This window comes from Halyomorpha halys, unplaced genomic scaffold, assembly GCF_000696795.3.
Source record: "Halyomorpha halys isolate HHAL.00 unplaced genomic scaffold, Hhal_1.1 Scaffold1301.1, whole genome shotgun sequence".
NCBI lineage: Eukaryota > Metazoa > Arthropoda > Insecta > Hemiptera > Pentatomidae > Halyomorpha > Halyomorpha halys.
Window position 1 is genome coordinate 15,659 of NW_027105410.1, and position 8,718 is coordinate 24,376.

An 8,718-nucleotide genomic window follows, 5' to 3' on the forward strand; every position below is an offset into this window, starting at 1 on the left:
GGCTCAATAAAATAGTATAATTCTACTATTTGAGTTTTTTTGACCGCACCCGGACCATATTCCATTCATCTTACACACGGTCAATCAATAATCTTTCATTAAACAAAATATGTATATTTTTTATAATTTACATGTACTGGTATTAATTGTTTATTAGTTCATTATTCATAACTCATTGTTTTTTTTTAATTTTCCTACTAAAACTACCAATATGTAAACAAAATAAAAATTAAACCATATCACTATATCATGTAAAAAGTATTTGCACCTTACCATGTATCATGTATCAATGTATCAATTATAGTCTTCTGTCAATATATAATCAGTAATCAATAAAAATAGAAAAGATAGAGAAACAAATATTTTTCCTACTTGAACAATTATATTCCTACAAGAAAATAAATAATAAAATACACCTCAAAAAGACAACATGTGAAAAACGGTCTTTAATGGAAAATTCTTTTATCGTATAGATAATGAAATAAATGTATAATTTTACTATAAAATTTATTGAATACAAAGAAATAAACCCTGTGGGCACAGTATTGAGAACTCCTGTCCCAAATCAGAGACTAAAACTTAGACAGAAATTGAACCAAAATGCGCACTGAAATCATTTTGTGAACTGCGCATCACAGATTAGAAAATCTGGTGCGGTGTGCGCGTCAAATACTTAGCATAATCCCTAAGTTTCGTGTAAGTTGTAACATCGTTTTGAAGTTATCGCTATTTTAGTGAACCATGAAAAAAAAGATATCTAATGACGAGAATTATTCTGTTGCTATAAAAAAATCGTATGTCAGAGTTTTCTCAAAATAGGAATAGCAAATAAGAATATTTTAATCCTGCCAAGAATACAACAAAGAGATAACGAAGCAGTCCTGCGATCGACAAAGATCAAGTGATCTCGGCAATTGCCTTTCGAATCAGATTTATCTATATTTCTTTTTTCTCCTTCATATCTTCATAAGTCTTCAATATTTTATATTAGGTTGTTTGTATACCCCAGGAAGGGTCAGGTACCCAGTACTTCGTAAGAGAGATCTGCTGCTAGATCCACGGCTGTGCAAGGAGGTCAAAATCGCACGCTCAACTGCCATATTTTCCCCCAGTTAAGGGTTGCCCACTATGAGGCTGTGTTGACTCATCTCAACAATTGTTTCTACAATCTAAATTCAGCTTAATCACATTAACATCATTATAATCTTTTGGCTCCCCCCCTCTCAACAACTCATTTCAATTTATCTTCAATATTAATTAATTAATTTCTACCAATAATTTTTGTTATAACTAAACCCCTTCTGATCTGGAGTACATACACACAATTATCTGACCCGGATCTAACTTCTTCATAATTTGAAACTTTAGGAAGGTCTGATCAAAATACGGTGTATAAAATGTGCAGTGGCCACACGTCTAGAAATTTCCCGTTACTGTTTATTATCATTAAATGTTCCATACTTTTTAGACATGTAATAAAGCAAAATAAATGTGTTGTTAAAATACTTATTTTAACTTTTCAATTAAGAGTGCTTAATAATTTCGTATTAATTTTTTGTCGGTTGACTTTCGCTGCACACTTAATCCTGAGGCTGGGTTAGTAGATGGCCTGTTAAATTAACACTCCGAGCTCATCTATAAAAGAAAGTCCTTAAAGATGATTATGAAGAAAGTAACCCGATCAAAGAAGCTCCAAGCTCACAGGTCATAAAGCAACATGTTTTATATTTTTACCGAAGCAACTCCTATCAACAGGACATTTAACTATTTCATAGGACATTATTTAAATATTTAAATCACAACTTATAATGTATATATATGTATAGTTGGTAAAATGAAGAAGAGTTAGCTAAAAATGATAACTAACAAGTATATTAAAAGGTTTCGAAATTGGAACTTCCACGAATATTAGAAAAGTTTTTATATACTGTATGGCCTAAATAAAACAAAGTAAATATATAAAAAATAACATGCTTCTTTCAAAATGAAACGAACACATGATGTTTACATACAATCACTAAGGATTTAATACACAACGCACCAAAAAAGAAAAGTTAATACAAAAGTACAAAAATATAACTTCACTTACTGATCTCTCAACTTTAAGAAAGAGTAATGGAAAGTTAAAAGTTTGAAGAATGTGAACTTACTACTTTAAGCATACTAGTGGCTGTCAAGAATTGAATAGGTATAAATCAAACCATAACTTAGAATCTTTAAAAAGGCTTTTGGTCATTTAAAATGTACGCAAAGACACACATACATAAAAACAAATTAAACAATAAATAGATACAAGCAGGGAGGTTACACAGTGTTGTCTTACAGTGTTACCTTAATAGTAACCTTAAATGACAATTCAAAACATACATAAATATAAATCTGAACAAGAAAATTTAAGGTGAAATAATCAACTTATTGTTATTTCTTATGCAAGGTATATCCAGAAAGTAAGAGTAATGCTCTGTGACTTTCCAACATTTTTCAAAAACAAGCAACACTGAGGGGTAGCGGAGGGCCTCCTAAACACATGTAGCACCAAAACTCGTCTCGTAATATGCGTCTCTGTGAAATACATAAATAAACCCTGCCAAGTGCAAGGTGCGTGGCGGTCTAAGGTTTCTTCTTATGGTAGGAAGAACAAACAGAGAGGCAAGCTAACGAAGGTTTCATAAATATGTGTCCAGCGAGGTGGGAGGCACTATTATTCCCTTGGTGTTCGCCGAGGGAAAAGGTTCAGGCTCAGTCTAAACCCAACCATTTTTCACTAGTAGGGATATTCATGATGTGTTAAATTTAGAATGTTCTATCATCTTTATAAAGTTAAAATATTATAAATATAGCAGTATTAGCAGCCCTATTTAAAATCATGTTAAATGGATAAGAGCTCCTAGTGGATTTTTATAGCAACTTGTTTTATAACCTTTCCTTTTAAAACTTCATGTTATTGTTTACTTCTTAGTTTTGATTAAAGTAATTTATTACAACATGCCTAAAGTAAGTGAAAAGTAGAATTTGTGTGAACGTTGGGCTACTGTGTGCCTTGTTTATCTTATTACTTGTGAAGAAGTGAATCAAAATGAACTTATTGACAACTGTCATTACATTATTATTATTGTCATCCATTGCTTTTTTTAATTTTAAAAACATCCAAAACAATACTAACATAATAAAAATTCAAACTACGAGCAATTTACCTTACAGAAAAACAAAAAAAAACCTAAGTTGGTCTGTTGCATGATGTCATTCTCCATTTAACCGACCTAGTAACAGACTCTCAATAATGTTAAATGTTATATCATTTTAACATGCTAAAAGAAGGAAATATTTCTCCATTTAACACGCTTTAACATGTGAAACTAAAGATCATGAATAACCCTAGTAGAGAAGTTCCTTCCCACTCGCGACACACAGATGACAAACACCACAGTGCTTCCCTGCTCAAAGTGGATCCCACAACCTACCTTAAAATGCCCTTCAGGCCAAGAAAGTACCTTTATCTTTATTATTTATTATGTATACATATAGTTTTGTTTGAAATAATAAAATTAATAGAAGGGTGAGGAGAAAAACATTTATAATACTGATTTGTTTTCAGCTTTGGCTAAAAACCATTAAATGCTGCATCGAATTATAACCATTACATAGTAATGCAATGAAGAATTATGTTGACAATTTGTTTTCAAGTACTGGAGTCAGATATATAAAATCGATCTCATAAAACATACAACCTTAAATAAATTTAAAAATTAGTTTCTCTAATAATGCAATTGTTTATTACAACTCATAAGAAACTCGATAACTCCAATCATTCGATATATCGAAAGTTAAACTCAAAGTAAGATCGATCATATACCTTTAACCTAGACTTATCCTCTCCGCTTGTACTTTTCTTGGTGAAAGCAAGATTAAATTTTTTTGTTTTTGCTTATATCCTTTTTTCTGCTCAATCATCAAAACAAGTTACATGAATATAAGTTAAATAATAACGAATACTCGAAATTACATGTCCAAAAAAACAAAAACAAAAAAAAACAGCAATTCAATTGTAGATTTTATAATTGGAAATTTCAGAAGTTTATGAAAGCTTTTATAAGAGAGTGGATTTCAATATCACTAATTTCTTAGGCAAACAAGATAATTACTTCTTAAGAGCAATATATATAATGCCTATTGACGCATTTAAATTGTTCAGACATTTTCTAATATAACACTTAAATGGTCTTTTTCGCAATCGATATGACATTTCTTACTTAAGATAAAAACTGTACGAGGATTCACTACTCTTCAAACACATTAAGGTTTGATCGTTTGGATGCGAGGAGGAAGAAAGATGAGTGAGAAGAGAACATGGATTCCTCAAATATATTTCATAATATAGAAATATCGGGTTCATACAAAAATAAACAGGCTTATGTTATATATTTATTGAAAATTTGTTTAGTATAGATATTTTCCATCAGAATCCATGCATTTTTCGAAATCTACAAGAACATTTATCTTAGCAAAACAAGTGGGATCTTTGGAAACAACTTATTTAGCTAGTTTTTTTTTTTTTTTGTATACTTGAACAAAAGAATGTTGTAGATACTTTCAGGAAAAATTCCACAAGACCTTCGGAGAGAGAGCATTTACCGTGAGAGGCCTTTGGTTTGGATCTCGCGGAACAATACCAGATAGAACAAGGAGCTTCTTAGAAGGCCTAGGTGTTAGCATTGGGGATATTGCGATCTTAGCATAAAATATTATTTTGGACTGTCTGGGAATCATACACCATCACCTGCATGGGAATTAGCTCGGAGATTATTCTTTGTTTTATTTATTTATTTTAATATGTCGACCTCTCTATTTGTGTGTTTTAACGTATTTATTCATTGAATTATTTTATTTTATTAGTACTATTGTTTTTGTTGTGTTTTTTTTAAACTTGTTTATGCATTCAAGTGTTTCCTATAACCGGTTTTTTAATTATATTTTCCTTTTAATCGATGTGTTAGTCTTATCCTCGTAAAATGTATCTATTTGTTTGTTTTTGGTAAACTGATCTACTGCTGTGACTATGAATGATGGTCTGATCTCACATTGCCGTCTAATAGTGAATTTGTTTAGCGGGTCACTAAAGAGGATCTAGGAGGGTGAATTCCGGAGAGCGAATTTGTCGATCGGGTGAATTAAAAGATTGTGAAATGGTGAAATTGGAGGAGCAGAAATGAGAAAGAAAAAAAGGAATGAATTGAAACATTTGTATTTGGTATACAGACCGAAATTGATTGTAAAAGGAAACTGTAGGGAAAATAAATTGTTTATGATATCTCTTTATATCTTATTATACCATGTATGTGTAATTTATATATGTCCGATTACGGATTGATAATTATGCTGTGTGAGATAGTAACCTGATATATTTAGGCAGCATAGATAAATAAAGTATTTCTCTCCTTTGGTATTTACAATTGTATTCACATAAAAATACATCTAGTAAATGTGATGTTAGATTACAATGGTATGGTACAGACATTGAGAAACTTCCCATTGGTAGCACTCTAATAACATTTCCACATTAGAAGGTCTCGATGCCATCTTTTGAGGTGCTTCGGAGGATTGCCAGGAATGGAAGAAGCTAGGTTAGAAACCAGTAGGCTTGGGTTGTTAGGGAGTTTATAATGGAAGGAATGATATCTGATTCGGGCTAGATCGGTTATATTTGGAACTTAAGTCTTTATTTGTGACAATTTAAGGATTTTTGAGGGTTTTGGACTGTAAGGATTGGATTCTGGAGGAATTTGATGGTTTAGTGGAGCCCAAAAGCTCAACTCCGTATGTCCAGATAGGCCTTATTATAGTAATGTAGATCAGTCTTTTGTAATGAGTTGGAAGTTTAGACCGTTTGTCCAGTTAGTGCTGTAATAGTCGGAATCAACGTGCAGTTTCCTGTCTTTTTTTGTCTTGTATGAGGATTCCAAATTAGTCGTTTATCCAGATGTAGTCCAAGGTAGTGGATCTGAACGACAGGAGAGAGGAATATTATTAAAAGTGATTTGATGAGACTTATTTTAATACTACAATTTCTACACCATTCTTCCAGGGTTGTGATAAGAGATTGGAGAGATAGGGGTGCAATTAAAGGTTTATTATTATTATGAGGTGCACTGATTTCAGAAGGCATCGCATGTATTCTAATATGCTAGGTCAGCTGGACTGGAGGTGATATGAAAGAATGATGATATGTTGGGTCAAACTCTTAACCACGTACGAAAGGCGAACTTTAAGGGTGCCTTAAATGCTAGCATGGTATCCACAGTAGGAGCATTCATGATATGTTAAATGTAAAATGTTTTACCATGCTAAATGTTATAAGAATAGGATTATGAGCAGCTCTATTTAAAATCATGCTAAATGTTGAATGCAGAGGAGCTCCTAGCGGATTTTCTCAGCAACTTGTTTTGTAACCTTGTAATTTTTAAGAGATAATAAAATCTCCAACTGCTTCGTCACATCATCTTTTCACCATCTCCTTTGTTCCTTGTTTCCCCTCCAAGTTTTTTTTCATTACTTCCTTCATTTTTGCTAATGAGATGAAAACCTTATTCTGTTCAATTTATCATTTTATACCAAACTCACGAAAAATAAATTCCCTAGGAATTTGATTCTATTGATTTTTTGTTCTCCCACTTTGTTGGGCGCGAGTAAAATTATGGGACGAAGTGTAGTCCAGCCAAATAGTAACCATTAAGAAGTTTTAGCTTAAATAAATAAGTTCACAAATCCTTCCACACCCACCTTTCCTCTAACAGATTTTCATATGTTGAGAAATTTGTAAAACTTTCTTAAAAGTAAAAATTTTTAAAATTATTCTCATGTCGAAATCACCTTTTTTTTATTGCATTTCTTCACAAAACTCTGACTTTTTCAGCTCTAGGACTGATGATGAAATGAGAGTAAATATTTTGATTTCATTTAAAGCTGTTTTACAGAATAACTTTTCCTGTGAAATATGAAATTTCATATAAATCGATCCAATTCAAAATGAATCCTTTTTTTTCCGATCCCTCCAAAGCAGAAAACTATTAAATTAATAGGTTGCATTACGTATGGTCGCATAATTCAGATTAGATATTACCTTTTTCTACTAATGGTGCTTGAAGGTAGGTGAAATACTTATTTGTTGTTTTGATATGTCCTTTTCACATAATTCTACTAGAAATGTTTAGTGAAATATAATCATGGTATAACTGCTATGTGAAATACTAAAATACTATCCTTGAAGGATCCAATTTTTAATAAGACTTCTAGTATTAGCAACAATCATTTTAATTTACCATTAAAATTTTTACTATTTATAAAATAGTAAATTTATTAATAGGTGTATAAATAACAAATAGTTTTTATATATTAATTCACAACTATACATAAACCATGAAAATTACACTTATTAAATTAAAAATAGATAGAAAAAGAAAGATAGTGTCAAGTAAATTATAATTTATTAGGATACAACAGGATCATCCTAAAGAAACAAATACAGAGCTTTGAGCCTCTAAAATAAGAAGAAATGACTAATCATCAGTAAACAAAACATTATAGATGGCAACATTACGATTTTCAAAATGTGGTAATAGAGGGTTTAAGAGGTTGAGAGCTTCAGTCCTAGAAAACCTTTAACAAGAGGGGACAAAAGGGGATACATCTAATCCCCAACGCAAACTATCTTAATATTAATATTTATAAACAATTATTTTATTACAGAGCCTTATTTTGTTAAAAGACAAAATAAAAACATTATGTTCATCTAATTCTCAAATTAATACTCTAAGAAATTCATCATTAGATTACTTCTCTCAATAACAGAAACCACTTTAATCAAATTGGCTAATACAGATACTTTGGACTAAGGATGCGACATCGATGTCGATGTTAAAAAAACATCGATGTTTTACTTTCGATGTTTTACGTTTGTCCCAATCTATAATTTTTTTTTTTTTCCTAAAGTAACTAAATGAAAACAAAAAATTTACGGTATAAACAATTTCCTATCAACAATGTGGTGGGATAAAAAAGGACCTCCAACCATCAAGCTAACGACGTAATAAAGATAAATTACGACTAGAAAAATATCGATGTTTTAAAATATCTATGCTTAATATTAGAACATCATTACATACAAACCTTTGCCTAAAATACATTGATGTTTTTGAACAACCATTTCAGTAAGATAAGGTCTGTTCCAACGACAACGTATACTCCCGCCAATCGAAAGTGGTTTTTGCAAAAAAGAATGCAAATTGACAAAAAAAAAACATCGATGTTTAGAGATATCAATGTTCAATATTAAAATATCGTTGCATACAATACATTGCCTAAAATACATCAATGTTTTGGAACATCCATTTGAGTAACATAAGGTCTGTTCCAACGATAACGTATTCTACGGCCTGTCAGAAGTGGTTTTTGAAACTAAGAATCATATATCGACTACAAAAAACATCGATGTTTTAAAATATCAAATCTCCAAATTAAAATATCGTTGCTTACAATACATCGATATTTTTGAACAACCATTTCAGGAACATAAGATCTGTTCCAACGATGTATTTTGAGCAATGTATTCTAAACAACGATATTTTAATACATCGATGTTTTTTGTAGTCGATGTCGTTTTCTTAGTTTCAAAACCCATTTCTGACAGGCCGTAGAATGCGTGACCGTTGGAACAAACCTCAT